General features: G+C 33.5%; 1 protein-coding gene and 1 long non-coding RNA gene across 5 annotated transcripts in view; one reads left to right on the forward strand and one right to left on the reverse strand.

Annotated features, from left to right (window-relative positions):
- LOC109612410 (potassium voltage-gated channel subfamily H member 8) overlaps positions 1–18,812 on the reverse strand; it is a 1,874,382-nt gene that overhangs the window by 1,116,797 nt on the left and 738,773 nt on the right. The window lies entirely within an intron of this gene.
- On the forward strand, positions 3,758–8,366 carry LOC131804383 (uncharacterized). The gene is made up of 3 exons (XR_009343108.1): positions 3,758–7,668; positions 7,817–7,952; positions 8,041–8,366. It is a non-coding gene; the product is annotated as an uncharacterized LOC131804383 (long non-coding RNA).

An 18,812-nucleotide genomic window follows, 5' to 3' on the forward strand; every position in this document is an offset into this window, starting at 1 on the left:
CTATCTTTCGAACAAATTGAGATAGAAGGCTAAAATTTTGCACACATGTATATTTTGCCAGTAGGCAGGTTAAGTTCGTAAATGGGTCATGTAGGTCCAAGTTTTCATATAGCCCCCATATAACGGTACCTCTCGATATTCAGTATTTTGATGATTTTAGCGACATTATTCACCGGAATTGTTTCAAATTTGGCATTTGAAGTTCGTAATGGATACTACAGCCTAAGACAGAAAATTATCTGTGCAGGTCCACGTCTTCGTATAGCCCCCATATAATGGTACCCCCCGATATTCGGTATTTTGATGATTTTAGCGACATTATTTAACGGAACCGTTCCAAATTTGTGTATTTGAAGTTCGTAATAGATACTGCAGCAGAAAACAGAAAATGGGCCATGTAGGTCCACGTCTTCGTATAGCCCCCATATACCGTACCCCCCGATATTCGGTATTTTGATGATTTTAGCGACATTATTTAACGGAACCGTTCCAAATTTGGTATTTGAAGTTCGTAATAGACACTGCAGCAGTAAACAGAAAATGGACCATGTAGGTCCACGTCTTCGTATAGGCCCCATATACCGTACCCCCCGATATTCGGTATTTTGATGATTTTAGCGACATTATTTACCGGGATTGTTTTAAATTTCGCATTTGAAGTTCGTAATGGATACTTCAGCCCATGCCAGAAAATTGTCTGTGCAGGTCCACGTCTTCGTATAGCCCCCATATAACGGTACCCCCTATATTCGGTATTTTGATGATTTTAGCTACATTATAAACAAGTAGAATTTAAATGTTGTAATAACTTATGACAAAAGTTGCCTATGCAGGTATACGTCGTCGTATAGACATTCGGTATTTTTAAGATTTTAACAGAATTTTTAAAGGATTTTTTTTATTTTATTTATTTATTTTTTTTTTTTGGAAATTGCCAAATTTATACCAAATGGTGGAGGGTATTAAAAGTTCGGCCCGGCCGAACTTACAGCTTTTTTACTTGTTTAATTATAAAATAAATTCTACTTTTTTACAATTTAACCCACTACAACGAATACATGTGGTGTCCGTTGGAATTGCAATTTTCGAATTTCGAAAAAAAAGGAAAGTTGTGCTGAATTGTGCTAGGTTTGTCCTCAATTGTGCCGAATTTTTTTTTTCGAATTTCGAAAAAATTAAAGTTTTGCTGAGTCGTACTCGGTTTGTGCCTATTTGGGCCGTTAAATCGATATCTCTTACCAATTTCGAAAAAACGACAATTTCGAAAGTATGCCAGAATTGCAATTTTCGAATTTCCAAAAAATAAGAGTTGTGCTGGGTTGTGCTTGACTTGTGCTAACTTTTGCTAACTTGTGCCGTTAATTTTTTCTCAATATTTTTAACCGTTTTCAAGATATGGTAATTTCGAAAAAAACAGTATTTTTCTAAAAAAAATTGCTGTAATTTTGGTAAAAATTCAAATATCAAGATGAGGTAAATTGTGCTAACCTAGCACAATTTTTCGGCCATACATTGAAAATTTGTATTTCCACTCGTTACTACTTAAAATTGGAAAATACATACATATATAAGTAAAATTGCTGTATTTTTTTGAAAAAATTCAAATATCGAGATGCGGTGAATTGTGCTGAGTTGTGCTCGCTTAGCACAATTTTTCATTCATACACAAAAGGTGGAAACCTTTACTCGTTACTCGCTAACAATTAAAAATATTATAACTTTTGAAATCTGCAGGTTGTGCTGAATTGTGCTCACCTAGCAGAATTTTTCGTTCATACATTGGAAATTTGTATCTCTACTCGTTACTCGTTAAAATCAAAAAAATATAAAAAATTGTCGAATCGGAATATATTTATGATTGATAAGGTAGGTTACATTCATCAAAATTTACGACCTTTGCCATTCACATTCCTCTGTATCACTAAATTGTTAGTGGTAGCATGGTACAATGAAGAGAAGGTAGGATAACTTTGAAAAAATTACAAGTATAGAGGTCTACCTGTTTGGTTTGTAATGTCAAAATCATTATCAAAACAATAAAAATCAAACAACTTGTTGCATTTATTTTGAACAAATAATTGAAAACCGCGTAAACTGAATGAAAGGTCAACATTTCTTTTCAAAATCATGTTGTATATATCTCTTAAGGTTTATTTCGCTACAAAAACTGTAGATATTGTCGATGCATATGTCGAAATAAACATTTTGAAAACACCCGAATTTGAATATTTTCTGAACAATTTTTTTGTTATTGAAAAGAAAACATATATATAAACAAATATAGTTGACATGTTAAGCCAAGAAAATGAAAAAATTAAAATCATATGGTATCATAGCCCTACCTTGATTTTATTGTACCATGAGTGGTAGTGCAATTTATTTTTCACTACCGCTAACCCTTTAGTGGTAGTGGAATAAAAAATTGCACTGCCACTAATTATTTAATTCTTAGTGCACTTAGAATTTAGTACAATATGCACAACCCTGATATATTCTTGATCAGCGTAAAATTCTAAGACGATTTAGCCCTGTCTGTCCGTCTGTTCTAATCACGCTACAGCCAAAACGAATTAAGATAGGAAGCTGAAATTTTGCACAGATCTTTCTTTTGTCTGCAGCCAGGCCAAGTTCGGTATTTTCATGATTTTAGTCACATTTTCCAATGTAATGGTCTGAAATTCCACACAAGGAGTCCCTTGTAAGTACTTTACCCACTGAAAGAGAATTTTCTATATAGGTTCACGATATCGTATATCCCCCACATAACGATACCCACAAGGAGTTCCTTGTGAGTACTTTATCCATTGACAGAGAATTATCTATATAGGTCCACGATATCGTATATCCTCCATATAATGGTACCCCCCGATATTCGGGATTGTAATGATTTTAGCTACACTTTTCAATGGAATTATCTGAAAATCCTCACAAGGAGTTCTTGTGAGTACTTTATCCCTTAAAATACAATTATCTATATAGCTCCACGATATCGTATAGCCCCATATAACGGTTCTCCCCGATATTCGGTATTTTGATGATTTTAGCCACATTTTTCAACTGAATTGTCTGAATACCAAATAAGGAGTTCTTTTTGAGTAGTTTACCCCCAGACATAGATTTGTCTATATAGGTCCACAATATTGCATATCCCCCATATATAGGCACATTCTGAAATAAGGTATTTTAACGATTTTAAAAGAATTTTTAATGGATTTTATTTTTTTTATACCCTCCACCATACTATGGAGGGTATATCAACTTTGTCATTCCGTTTGTAACTCCTCAAAATACTCATGCCAGACCGAACAAAGTATATATATTCTTGATCAGCGTAAAATTCTAAGTCGATTTAGCGATGTCCGTCTGTCTGTTGTAATCACGCTATCTTTCGAATGAATTGAGATAGATGGCTAAAATTTTGCACACATGTTTATTTTTCCAGTAGGCAGGTTAAGTTCGTAAATGGGCCATATAGGTCCACGTTTTCATATAGCTCCCATACAACGGTAACCCCCTATATTCGGTATTTTGATGATTTTAGCGACGTTATTCACCGGAATTGTTTCAAATTTGGTATTTGAAGTTCCAAATGGATACTACACCCTAAGATTTCTATCTGTGCAAGTCTATGTCTTCGTATAGCCCCCATATAACGGTGACTCCCGATATTCGGTATTTTGATGATTTTAGCGACATTATTCACGGGAATTGTTTCAAATCTGGTATTTGAGGTTCCAAATGGATACTACACCCTAAGAAAGAAAATTGTCTTTGCAGGTCCACGTCTTCGTATAGCCCCAATATAACGGTACCTCCCTATATTCGGTATTTTGATGATTTTAGCGACATTATTCACTGAAATTGTTTCAAATTTGGTATTTGGAGTTCCAAATGGATACTACACCCTAAGACTGAAAATTGTCTGTGCAGGTCCACGTCTTCGTATAGCCCCCATATAACGGCATCTCGCTATGTTCGGTATTTTGATGATTTTAGCGACATTATTAACCGGAATTGTTTAAAATTTGGTATTTGAAGTTCGTTATGGGAACTACAGTCTGTGACAGAAAATTGTCGGTGCGGGTCCAGTTTCGAATTTGAATAAGGTAATGGCTTATGACAAACAATGCATATGTATGTCCACGTCGTATAGACCCCAATATAACGGCTATATTCGGTATTTTTAAAATTTTAACAGAATTTTTTAAGGATTTTATTTTTTGAAAATTTCCAAATTCGTTGCAAATGGTGGAGGGTATTAAAAGTTCGGCCCGGCCGAACTTACTGCTTTTTAACTTGTTTTTTTTTTTTGAAAAATTTCTAATTCGTTCCTAATGGTGGAGGGTATTCAAAGTTCGGCCCGGCCGAACTTCCTCCTTTTTACTTGTTTATACCCTTCACTATACATAGTATGGAGGGTATATTAAGTTCATCATTCCGTTTGTAACTCATCGAAATAATAATTTTAAACCCAACAAAGTATATATATTCTTGATTGACGTAAAATTAAGCCCTGTCCGCCGGTTTGTCCTTCCGTTGCACAGATCTGTCTTTTGCTGCAGGCAGGTCAAGTTCGAAGATGGCCTATATCTGCACAAATGGGCACAAACCGAGTACGACTCAGCACAACTTTATTTTTTGCGAAATTCGAATATTTTTCGAAAAAATCTTTTTTAGAATATCTCAGAATTTTTTTCGAATTTCGAAAAAAAATCGGCACAATTGAGCACAAACCTAGCACAATTCAGCACAACTTTCCTTTTTTCGAAATTCCAAAATTGCAATTCCAACGGACATCACATATACTTCGGTCGACTATATCTGGTAGCTCACGCACATATTAACTTTTTCTAAAAATTATTACATATGTAAAGTAAAGTGAAGGAAGTTACCAATATATTCCAAACTTGCCACGTCCAAATATTTATATCATATTTATTTAGTTCCGATAAGAAATGGGCAATATTGGTCCATTCTTTCAAAACCCACTCCATAGAAGGTCAAGAGTTTGAATAGTCATAGCAGAAGTGAAAATATTTTTAAATAATCAAACATTGGCTGAGGGTATACATCGGTCGGCAAACCGACCGATACTTTTTTACTTGTTTTTTGAAAAGTTTAACACCATTACCTAAACTATCTTACAACTATTTAGTTTAAAGTGGAACACTTTAAATTCATATGCTTTTATACCCAAAGGTGGAGGGTATCAAAAGCTCGGGCCGGCCAAACTTAATGCTTTTTTACTTGTTGGATTAAATGACATCCCATTTGCACTACACAAATTCACAAGAGAATTTAAATAGCATAGAAGATTAGTTGATTGGTTAAAAGACTCAATATTAGAGTACATGTAATATCAAAAGCAGCAAATATCAAAATTTTAGACAAAGGAAAAACAGATGGAAGGATGGAAAAACAGATGAAGTATAGTACAAAAGGTAGAGGACCTTAATTACTTCCTAGAGAAACTCTTGAGTGTACAGTTATATTCTAAGAAAGACAAGTAAATAAGCTGTAAGTTTGGCCGAGCCGAACTTTGAGTACCCTCCACCATTTGGAACGAATTTGGCAATTCTCAAAAACAATAAAATCCGTTAAAATTTCTGTTGGAATCTTAAAAATACCAAAGGTAGCTATTATATTAGGATCTATCTATCTGTTTTTAATGTAGCTAATATCATCAAAATACGGAATATAGGTGGAACCATGGTGGTTATAAAACGTGGATCTGCACAGACTGTAATATCCATTACGAACTTCAAATGCGAAATTGGAAACAATTCCGATAAATAATGACGATAAAATCATGAAAATACCGAATATCGGGGGGTACCGTTATATGGGGGATATACGAAGGCGTGGACCTGCACAGACAATTTTCTGTCATAGGCTGTAGCATCCATTACGAATTTCAAATACGACATCTAATCGAAGACGTAGACCTGCACAGACAATTTTCTGTCATAGGTTGTAGTATCCATTACGAACTTCAAATACCAAATTTGAAACAATTCCGGTTCATAATGTCGCTAAAATCATCAAATTGCCGAATATAGGGAGGTACCGTTATATGGGGGCTATATGAAAACGATATAACTGTAACAGCAACGAATTTATACTGAAGAGCAAAGATTTCGTACTGATTTAAACATGAAAATAAGTGGCTACAATTTATATTATCCGTGAATTGGTAATATGCCGCTGGAGAAGTTCTTTATAACGAGATCGTCGAGTGAGTTCTTGGAAGATTATAAACTTATATCACAGCCTTGTTCTGTATTCAATGAATGTATACGAAGACGTAAACCGATATCAACCATTACGCTAGAACCCATTACGAAGTACAAATACCAATTTTTAGACATATCTGTGAAAAAATGTGGCGAAAATAATCAAAATACCGAATGTCGGGAGGTAGCGTTATATGGGGCTATACGAAGGCGTGGACCTGGATTCGAAATTTTTTGCCATAGATTGTACTACCCATTAACATCTTCCAATACGAAATTTCAAACAATTCCAGTGAATATTGTCGCTAAAATTATCAAAATACCGAATATCGGTATGTACCGTTATGTGGGGGCTATACGAAGACGTGGACCTTCATACCCATTTTTTGACATAGGTTGTGGTACCAATTCTTAATTTCAAATACGAAATTTGAAACAATTCCATTAAAAAATGTGCCTAAAATCATGAAAATACCAAAGAACCTACGCGCCTGCCAAACAAAAACAACTACAACCGTTATTTGCAAGCAAACACATGTCTTTACAGTTTTCAGCAATAACTCCTTAAACTGTTCATCAGAATCGAAATTACAACAAAAAAGTCCCGTTGATGGTTTCCCTATTCCCCTCACCAACTCTAAACGTTCTTCATTCGATGTTGCACAAAATAACGAACTAACTATGCCAGCATTTGCAAAGGAAGAATGTTTTTTTTTTTTTTTTCCAATCTTCATATGCACAGATTTTTTCATATAATTTCATTTTACGTAGCAACCGAAAACATAATTTACCTCTCCCAAATTAAACAACTACCATTAAAAGTTGTTATTCTCCTTTGTTCTCACCTACAATCAAAAATGCACATCATAATTTCCAAAAACAAAAAAATACCGCAGCAGCAGAAAAAACTCTAATCATTCCTCATTATATAAATACGTTATTGCATAAATAACGAACTTACTATGCCAGCATATGCAAAGGAAGATTTTTTTTCCAATTGGTTAGCATACCAACCGAAAACACATTTTACGTCTCTCAAATATAAAAACAACCATTTTCGTAAGCAAACGACAATATCGACCAACGGTTTGTGTTTGTGTTTGTGTTTGTTTATGTTTGTTTGTGTGTCATCAACCACCATTCAAATTTGTTATTCTCTTTTATTCTCACCTCCGCCATCTAACAGAGGTCAACGACCATTAAGATGAGAACAAAATAGAATAACATATTTGAATGGTGATTGGTCGTATTGTCATTTGCTGTCGAAAATGGTTGTTGTCGAAAAGAAAAAAAGAAAAAACCAAATTCTTGATTGATCTCATACTTTAAATGATTTCTGAAGTGAACGGAGGTGTCTCAAGAGTGTTATGTGTTAAAGATATTTTTTTTTTTTTTTGAAAAGCAGAGATTTGAAGATTTTGCAAATGGAAGAAAGGTAAGTAAAAATGAAGTGCTTTGTGTGTGCAAAATATTTTTCAAAAAATGGTGATCTTTTTAAACAGTTAAAAGAATATCAATTTCTGAAAACGCATAACAATTATATGTGTTGTGAAAGTGTGTTTATTAATTCATCAACATTTCAGAGACATGTTAGAAAAAACGTGTTAACTTCAAATCGACAAATTTCAGTGAACGCTGTGCGGAAATTCCAATCAATTTTCAAATCAATTCTGATAATAAAAGAGAGTGGATACATCTCAAAATGAACACATAATAAAGGTAAGTTGTTACTTGCGCCAACAAAAAAATAATAATATATTAAAGCTTGTCTAAAAATTGATAATTATAAATACTTTTATTTTTTTAGATAACAATACAATAAAACTTTTATTGTGCCTTCACGGCTATTTGGCCGATACACAATTAAAGACTCACAGGAGGTTTTTATATACATCACTAAAACAATGCAATCTTTGACCTCACATATAGAATTCCTACCAAAACGGAACGAGCCTAGGTCTAGGAAACCCAAAAACGATGCATGTAGAGATTTTTTATGCTTAGATGGATATCTAATGCCTATAAATAACTTTTAGAGAGCTCTAGATATCTGTTTTAAATCATTTCATGTGTTTCACTACAATGCTTTTTAAACTTTTTTGATTCCCGTTGTATTTAATTAGTACTTACAAATATCTTAAACGATATAAGTTTAAAACTTTATGAAATATTTTAATTATTAATTTATGTAAATTTAAAATTCGAAATGTATTTAAAATACAAATTAATATTAAAGTTAAACAGCTTTTGAAATTAATATTTATATTAATATTTATATAATAGTATTGTTAAAATTAATAATAAATAAAAAATATTATATATATATATATATATATATATATATATATATATATATATATATATATATATATATATATATATATATATATATATATATATATATATATATATATATATATATATATCTTATTTACGTTCTAGGAAAATAACTGTTTAATTGAGACTTTTCTACCTCTCTTAACGGTGAAGTAATCCTCGGCTGTATGAATCACAGTTGAGAATGCTTTTAAACTATCGTTTCCTAATATTGGATCAAATGTTTATAGTTCGGGTAAAAGAAAAAATTTTATGAAAGTATCATCAAAAAATTTTATAAATTTATGCCGTATTATTTAATGGACTTTGCTTTAAAATTTCTTTCAATTTGTTTCGGTTTTTTTTATAAATTTTGGGTTTATGTAATTTTTATTGCTGCTAGTGTCTGGTAATATTTTTAATTTTTTGTCGTTCCCCGTTTTTGCTTTGCAATATGGTTCTTAATGCGTCGAAATTGCGCTCAGATAAAGGGGAGAGAAAAATAGATATAAAACACGATGGTTTTAGTTTCTTGCGAGTTAAATATGTGAATTCTTTATTGATATTCAAGTAACCAAATAGGTAACCAAATTTAACTTAGTAGTTATACACGAACGTGTAATATTTACAGTGTTGAGCACGAACACTGAACCGATAGCAAGCAGGAATCACCAAGACAGACTGAAGTAAGGTGGAGGAAGCTTTAGTGACAATTCGTTGAAATCTGACATTGACAAATCAATGTTGCAATAAGAAGTAGTAAACAGATTTTAACGAATGTACAATACGATAAGTTTTGCAACACACTGCACCACGATTCCATTTCAAATAAATGGAGACAATTCTTACTTAAACATTAGCCGGTCACCTTTCAGCATCCTGGGATGGTGTAACAATATAAATTAATTCGTTAAAAAGTATAAAGTGTGGGTACAGTGCAACATGTGAGCAGTTTCGAAAGTAAACGATAAACAAATTGATAGTTCAAAGTCACCAAGAACCCACAGTTATGGATTCGGACTTGTGCAAAACTTTTTAAGTTCAAAACAAAACCCATTTTCACGATACAATAACGACATCCGACAACCGTTACGGATTGGAAACGAAAACCGAGTCTGTGAAATCCGCAGTAACGGCCACTTTACAATACTAGACTTCAATTTAGAAAAATGTTTTGTGTATATATTTTCCACGACGAAATGCTTTACGTAGTTTCAAGTGGGCGATTTTGTCGATACGGAAATGGTCCAGTTTCAATCCAACCAAGGGCTGTATTTTGAGCAAGCAGAGAACCAGACGAAAAGCGGAAGCTCTGATCTTTAATAATTCTAGGGTACAAGTCTGTTCCTATCAAAATATCAACTGGACTCGACTTAATCGTTTGAGGATCTGCTAATATAACATTAGATAGTCGATTTCTATGGTCGAACGTGGGTAGATTTCCTGAAATTGAATTCAGCACGATCGCTGAAGTTTTCAGGGACAATGGTCTAGGCTACTTCTGATTTCAATATTACAAACATTCTTTGATGTAGCCGCAAGTGAACAATTAACACCCGAAATGGTGGATTTGGACGAACAAATAGGAAGCTTAAGTTTCTTTTGAACTCGCTCTGTGATGAAAGAGGACTCAGAGGCCGGATTTTTCAACGCCCTTACAGAATACGAACCACCTTGATGAACAACTTTCACCACGGCAGTGCCCAAAAGAACCGATTGAATCTGCGCAGCGTGAAATGCCTGTCGAACTACATCACCACCAAATCAAACCCCGACGACAACTTTTACAATTTTTGATTTCATGTCCCTTGCGCAAGCAGTTGATACAAAAACGATGACGCTTCAACGTAGAAAATCTTGCCGAAAGTGTCATATTTTTGAAATGAGGACATTCAAAAAGAGGATGGCTCTGCGAGGGACAAAACAGGGAACAAGAGCGATATGACTGCCGAGGAGATAACGTACAAGAACGAGATTGATCAACCAGTTTTGGTGATGGTTCAACTTCTATCATGTCGTGAAGACAAGTGAGAGTACGAATTCTCTCCGTCAGAAAACTATCCAAGTCCTTCCACGAAGAAATCACAGTTTTATTTTTGACACTTTGCTCCCACAGCGTCAGTGTAATGTTTGGCAAACGTTGGAGACATATGAAAACGAAAATTGGATCCCAATGATCCGTAGGAATATTATACATTGCCGAAAGACATCCTTTAATGCCGCGTTGAATTAAAGCGCGAAAAGAGATTTCAAATGACTATGAAGGAGTAACCGAGGGTTATCATATTCGTGCTTTAAGCAAAAGAACAAATGGAATTGCAAAAAAATTATCTTCTCTACCTAGATTGTAGAAAAAACCAACAATTTTTATCCCAAAGGTTTACCAAAAAACAAAGAAATTTTAAATCAACGGAAAATATTCGAAACTTTTTACCAACATTTGTGTTTTCTATCTGTTCAAAATATAATGAATGCGAAATCAATCAAAAAATTCCACAAAAAAAAAAAACTCAAAATATCGACGAAGATATTCAGTGTAAGAATAAAATTGATTCAACACCAAGAAAATTGTCTCTGTTAATTAACTAACACAATACTTTAAATGTGCCGCATATAGGGTGCACGTTACTAAAATTGTCCAAAAATATTTTTAACTATTCATACACACACTTATATATGATATTCAGAAAAAAATTCTAACTTTGTATCAAACGTGTAACATAACCACAATCGACCGACCCGAGTAGTGTAGCGTACACGTAACAAAGAAAAACAACCAATCAACGTATGTATGTTTATTACTGACGGTCAAGCGAAGGCTGCCAGTAACAAGGGTATGTCACTAACATAAATATGTGAATATAATTGTGTATGATTATTGAACACCGAACAATGCAATTTTAACTAAAAGAATTGATGCTTAAGGTAAGGTCACATTGAGCAAATATTTGACGAAAAATGTCAAATATTTCTTTGTCACAATCTGACCACCAAATACTATTTTACGGTAAATACAAAAACAGCTGATTTTGGGAAAACAAAATTATTTGCCAGAAAACAAAAATTTAGCCAGTGTGTCCATAATGTGAACACCTATGATCAATTATTTTCCTCTTTTTTGGTCAAACATTTATTTGACGGTGCAAATGTTTTGTAAGGTCAAACAAGGAAAAATATCAGTTTAAAACATTGGGCAGCATTTTGCTTTAAGAACAGGAGCATTTGTAACACGATGTTTAATGAATAGAGAAGCAAACGAATACAATAGTTGGTATTGTTTATTTGATATTTTAGAATTAACTGAATTTGAATGTTTAGTAAAAATTTAATGTATGGTCTGTTCCAGAACTGCAAGATGTAAAAGTTTTTACTACGATTACCGATTTTCCCTTTATTATATCGAAGAAATTGACAAACTAGTAGATTATTGCAGGTTCAGGAATAGGATATAGGTAGATGCATCAACGCTTGAAACATTGATATGTCAAACATTTTGAAATGTTTTGACAAAAATAAGAAGATTTTTCTATGTTTTCTTTTACGCAATGATATGTATTTTTCAACAATTTTTACAAATTTCAATAATATTTCATTCATTATTGTTTTGTCAGTTCATTGTCCCAGCAGCTATGTCGATGCGACTACCAGTATTCTTCTACCGTGATACAAACGTACAAAAATGCAAAAAAAATGTTCTGACAAGAAATTTATTCCACAACAGCTGGTCATTTGCTTCCCTTCTCCAAATAAATTATACCCGAAACTCCATTACCTTTATGTATCTCTTTCACTCTCTTTGTCATTCCTCTCGGCCAAATAAATTTATTTATGTGTTTGTTTTCTCTTTATGTTTCCTCACAGTTTGATCAAACAATTTATTGAGAAAATATATTTTACGAATGCGAACATGTGTCAAACATGTTTCCCCATAGCACTATTTGACGTTATTTGGTGACTGTTTGAACAAACAAAATCTGTCAAATATTTGACTGTAATGTGAACATCGAATCAACTCTGTATGAATTTCACATTTGTTCAGTCAAATATGGGAAAACAAATTTCGATCAAATATTTGCCCAGTGTGACCGCACCTTTACAGAAAATGTAGTTTTTTCTACATCTGCCATCCTAAGGGGTATTTGTTGAAAACCACTCTTTAAGTCGATAACTGTAAAATATTTATTTTCTCCCAAATGGGAAAGGACGTCATTTATCTCGGGAATGGGATACCTATCTGCGATAGTTACTGTATTAAGTTTTCTAAAGTCCAGAACAACTCTATACTCGTCTTTCCCGGATGCATCTTGTTTTTTGGGACAATCAAAATTGGTGAATTATAGGGAGAACACGATGGTCGGATTATTTGATCTTTTAGTAACTTAGATATTTCTTCGTCAACAATACCCCTTAGAGCCATTTTATAGGGGTAATTTCTTGAATAATCGGGGGTTTTAGTTGTTATTCTTATCTCGCCTACGACCCTAGTCGTGTACTTAAGGCTTTCTTCAGGGTCTCCAAATAAACTCCTATGCCGATAGACGATGTTCTCCAATAACTTCTTATTATATTCCGAAAGATGGTTGTTCCCAATGTCGATATTATTTACGTTCTGGGAAATTAACTGTTTAATTGAGACTTTTCTACCTCCCTTAACGGTGAAGTAATCCTCGGCTGAATGAATTCTTTTAAACTATCATTTCCTAATATTACATCAAATGTTTCTAGTTCGGGTAAAAGAAACATTTTTATGGGAGTATCATCAAACAATTTTATAAATTTATGCTGTGTTATTTCGATGTCACCCTTAATGGACTTTGCTTTAAAATTTCTTTCAATTTGTTTCGTTTTTTTTTTATAAATTTTGGGTTAATGTAATTATTATTACTGCCAGTGTCTAGTAATATTTTTAATTTTTTGTCGTTCCCCATGTTTGCTTTGAAATATGGTAATGAGGAACAGTTTAATTACAGCAAGCTGGACATCATCAGTTCCTTCTTCTTTCTTTTCAAGCGTTCCTACTTCCTCAGAAATTTGTTGAAAGTAATCATCATCATATTAAAAATCCACGTTCTGGTTATGATGGCTCACATTACCATCTTCCGGCCGATAATAATCATAAAAGGTTTCTTTCGGCATATAGTCAGTATTTATATGGAAATTCCGCTGAAATTTACTCGCTGGATCTTGAAAAGATTCTGCTGGTCTTTTTACTGCTAAAATGTTAGGTGGTTTATTCATATAATTGACCTGGCAGGTTTGGATTGAATTATCTATATCCATGGGCTCTGGTCGTCGATTTTAAAGACTATTTGGGAAAGCTGAATTTCTTCTAAAGTTTTCAGGAAAGTTACGGTTGTGATTGAAAATAATGTTACTATTGAAATTTGGATAAACGTCAAAGTGAAAGTTTGGTTTGTGGTTTAAATTCTGATTGCGACTATAAGCCGGATTAAAATTCGAATGATTGTTTGGGTTACGGTTAAAGTTTGGGATGATATTACGCCTAGGTGGAAGAGATGGTCTCCAGGACATTTTGCCACCAGCATAGGCAAGTTCAGAAAAAATACTCTTTCATTTTTAAAAGTCACCGTACCAATCCTATCCCATTGTACATTATTTCTAATGGATTTTCCATGGGCATAATTTCTCTTAAAAGTCATATTGTCCAACTTTAGACAAATATGTAATGCTTGGGGCATCGATGTTGGTTCGTGCAAGCTTAATAATTTCGGCAAATCTCCATTCAAACCTCTTACAAACGTATCTAATGCATTTTGCCTGTAGGTGTTTGTCATGGTGTGAAGGCTAATTTCTTCCAGATCTAGGGAAGAGACATTGTCAAATAATAGAGAAAGGTGCTGGTAAACAGCTTGATAAAATTCTGTTATATTCCTATTACCTTGACACAATGTCATCATGTGGTACTCCAGCGTTCCAATGTCCCTTTTGTCCGAATAATCCATTGAAAGACACTTTTTAATGCGTGACTAATCTAGTGGTGTCCGATACTACTCTAAGGCGGTATCTGCATCACCTACGATTTTAGTGCGAATTGTGTAATATCTTCCAGTTCCCTTTACCGAGTCATAGAGCTTCAAGACTCTTTCTACGGACTTTCGTCAAGAGTTAAACTCTCCCGGCTTACCAGAAAACTCTACCAAAGACCTAACTATGTCGGGAACCTTGTCTAATTCTTCTAACCTTGCAGTGACTGTCCCGATGGGGTGATCAGCTCCTTCGTCAGTCAAATGATCAGACGATATCTGCAAAGCCTTTTTTATCATTAGGGATATCTGTTCCATTTGTAATGTGGTAAAACCCGTTGATGACCCTGTTGTTTGTTCCGTTGGTTGGGTCATTGTCAGTGTTCTATTTAGTCTGTCCGTAAGTTGATTGATCGTTTCTTCAGTCATTGTAATAAAAGAACAAATCAGTTTTAAGGAATAAGTTCCAGGAAGCAAAACAATGAATATTTAAGTGTAGCAAGAAAAAATTATGTGGTAAAAAAATTATAAAATATTAATTCTTTCTTTTTCTTTAAATTTAAGCAAAATAATTAGTAACTTATTATTATGATTTTACGATAATATCTGGAACACTGCTGGATATTTTAGATTCCTCTGTGATTCCGATGTATATTGTTCTCCTTTCCTCTTATTTTTTTTTTTGGTTGTTTGTTTTTTTTTTTTTTTTGTTTTTTCCTCTCGCGCAACAAGAACTCCACACGCGCAGCCAGAACTCCAAATTAATTTTTTTCCACACGCGCAAAGTGCATGAGTGAGTTCATGGTGGGAAATGCAGAATAAGCTGTTTGTAAGTATATATAGTAATCTTTAATAATAAGAATTGTAAATTCATTGCAGTCAGTTTTGGGAATTAATAAATAAAGGTTGTGTTGTTAACCATAAGTTTTTTTTTTTTGATTCTCAGTGATTCCGATATTGTTCTCCTTTCCTCTTATTTTTTTGATGGTTGTTTGTCTATTTTTCTCCTCTCGAGCAACAAGAATTCCACACGCGCAGCAAGAACTCGAAATGAAATTTTATCCACACGCGCAAAGTGCATGAGTGAGTTGAAGGTGGGAGATGAAGAATAAGCTGTTTGTAAGTATAGATAGTAATCTTTAATAATAAGAATTGTAAACTCAATGCAGTCAGTTTTGGGAATTAATAAATAAAGGTTGTGTTGTTAACCATAAGTTAACAAAAAAATAATTTTTTTTAATTATTTTAAACTTTTAGAATCTTAATTGGCGCCCGAGCAGGGACCCTTAAAAAGGTCTTTATTCGTAAACTAAAACCGTCGGGAAAAGCGTTTTCCGATAAACAATAAATTGATCGCGCTAAGAGGTAAACCGGAGGTCTCAAAAAAGAACAGTGGCCGTGATATAATGTAAGGAACTTAGTAAAGAAACAGTTTTGTAGAAAGTGAACAGTAAAAAAATAAAAGTAAAAGCCTTAAGTGAACAGTAAAAAAAATAAAAGTAGAAGCCTTAAGTAAACAAAAAGAAAATTATTAAAAGCATAAAAATAAAGGAAACAATTAAAAAACTAAGAGTAAAAAGTACTAATGTTATAAAAACAGAAACATTATAAAATAACATAAACAAATAAATGAAACAGTAAAAAAAATTTTAAGTAAAACAAAACTTAAGTGATAAAAAAAGGATACAATAAATATTAGAGAAAACAAACAAATAATAGAAAGAAAAAAATATAAAGAAAAGAGAAACGTGCAGTGAACATTTAAATTAACAAAATAGCTATAGAAAAATAAATAAATAAAGAAACACAAAAAATTAAATAACTGTTATTGACAAAATATAATATAAAGAACGTAAAGAAGAAAAAAATAGACAAACAACCAACAAAAAAATAAAAGGAAAGGAGAACAGTATCGGAATCACTGAGAAGCAAAAATAAATAAACAATCAACAAAAAGAAAACGAGAACAACATCGGAATCACTGACGAATCTACAAATATCCAGCAATGTTCAAGATATTATCGTAAGATCACAATATTAAGTTACTAATTATAAGATTGTAAGATTATAAGATTGTAAAATTTTTTCTACCACATAATTTTTTTTGGTACACTTAAATATTTATTGTTTAACTTCCTGGAACTTATTACTTAAAACTGAAGAGAGTTTAACTCTTGGCGAAAGTCCGTAGAAAGAGTCTTGAAGCCCTATGACTCGGTAAAGGGAACTGGAAGATACTACGCAATTCTTCACACAATTCGCACTAAAATCGTAGGTGATGCAGATACCGCCTTAGAGTCGTATCGGACACCACTAGATTGGTCACACATTAAAAAGTGCCTTTTAATGCATTATTCGGACCAAAGGGACATTGAAACGCTAGAATACCACATGATGACATTGTGTCAAGGTAATAGGAGTATAACAGAATTTTATCAGTCTGTTTACCAGCACCTTTCTCTATTATTTGACAATGTCTCTTCCCTAGATCTGGAAGAAATTAGCCTTCACGCCATGACAAACACCTACAGGCAAAATGCATTAGATACGTTTGTAAGAGGTTTGAATGGAGATTTGCCGAAATTATTAAGCTTGCCTTTGCTGGTGGAACACCGTCCTTGAGACCACCTCTTCCACCTAGGCGTAATATCATCCCAAACTTTAACCGTAACCCAAACAATCATTCGAATTTTAATCCGGCTTATAGTCGCAATCAGAATTTAAACCACAAACCAAACTTTCACTCTGACGTTTATCCAAATTTCAATAGTAACATTATTTTCAATCACAACCGTAACTTTCCTGAAATCTTTAGAAGAAATTCAGCTTTCCCAAATAGTCTTTAAAATCGACGACCAGAGCCCATGGATATAGATAATTCAATCCAAACCTGCCAGGTCAATTATATGAATAAACCACCTAACATTTTAGCAGTAAAAAGACCAGCAGAATCTTTTCAAGATCCAGCGAGTACATTTCAGCGGAATTTCCATATATATACAGACTGTATGCCGAAGGAAACCTCTTATGATTACTATCGGCCGGAAGACGGTAATGTGAGCCATCAGAACCAGAACGTGGCTTTGAATATGATGATGATTACTTTCAATAAATTTCTGAGGAAGTAGAAACGCTTGAAAAGAAAGAAAAGAAACTGATGATGTCCAGCTTGCTGTTAATTTTCTAGATTAAACTTTTCCTCATTACCATTGTTTAAGTAAGAATTGTCTCCATTTATTTGAAATGGAATCGTGGTGCAGTCTGTTACAACACTTATCGTATTGTACATTCGTTAAAATCTGTTTACTACTTCTTATTGCAACATTGATTTGTCAATGTCAGATTTCAACGAATTGTCACTAAAGCTTCCACCTTACTTCAGTCTGCCTTGGTGATTCCTGCTTGCTATCGGTTCAGTGTTCGTGCTCAACACTGTAAATGTTACACGTTCGTGTGTGACTACTAAGATAAATTTGGTTAACTATTGATTTGAATATCAATAAAAATTCAGATATATATAACTTGTAAGAAACTAAAACGATTGTGTTTTATTTCTATTTTTCTCTCCCCCTTTATCGGAGCGCAATTTCGGCGCATTAACATTTGATCCTGTCGAACCGGATTCACCATCTCGGATTAACATTTGGTCCATTCGAGCCGCAATCGATAAACGAGCCACCAACAAAAAAAGACAGTCCATTTTAATAAATGTCTTTGGTTGTTGCCTTCTATGTTCGTGTGGAAGAAATCCCTAGTATCAATATCATTTTCGCAATCATCAATACCATCATCATATTCATTTCTTTACAAAAGGTAGGTGCAGTGCATTTATATTGTTGTGAGCCCGCGAAAAAAAAAAACAAATAACAAACAAAAATATTACAACAACAAAACGGCCACTTTACAACGCGTCGCGGAGTTCCCTTTTTTTGATAGTGGTCAAAGTCCAATTGTCGTGGACAACAACAGCGAACAGTGCAAGTGGAAAAGAAAAATAATTTGGAAGAAAAAAAAAACAGTGAATTTGGCGCATTCTATTTTGCATGAATGTTATCACTTTTTGTTTTGTCACATTTGTGTTATAATCTCATGTTCGTATGAGATAAATAAAATAAAAACTGACAACAAATATAAAGGTACGGTCACACTGGGCAAATATTTGATCGAAATTTGTTTTCCCATATTTGACTGAACAAATGTGAAATTCATACAGAGTTGATTCGATGTTCACATTAGAGTCAAATATTTGACAGATTTTGTTTGTTCAAACAGTCACCAA

The sequence above is a fragment of the Musca domestica genome, unplaced genomic scaffold (assembly GCF_030504385.1).
Source record: "Musca domestica strain aabys unplaced genomic scaffold, Musca_domestica.polishedcontigs.V.1.1 10, whole genome shotgun sequence".
Lineage (NCBI taxonomy): Eukaryota > Metazoa > Arthropoda > Insecta > Diptera > Muscidae > Musca > Musca domestica.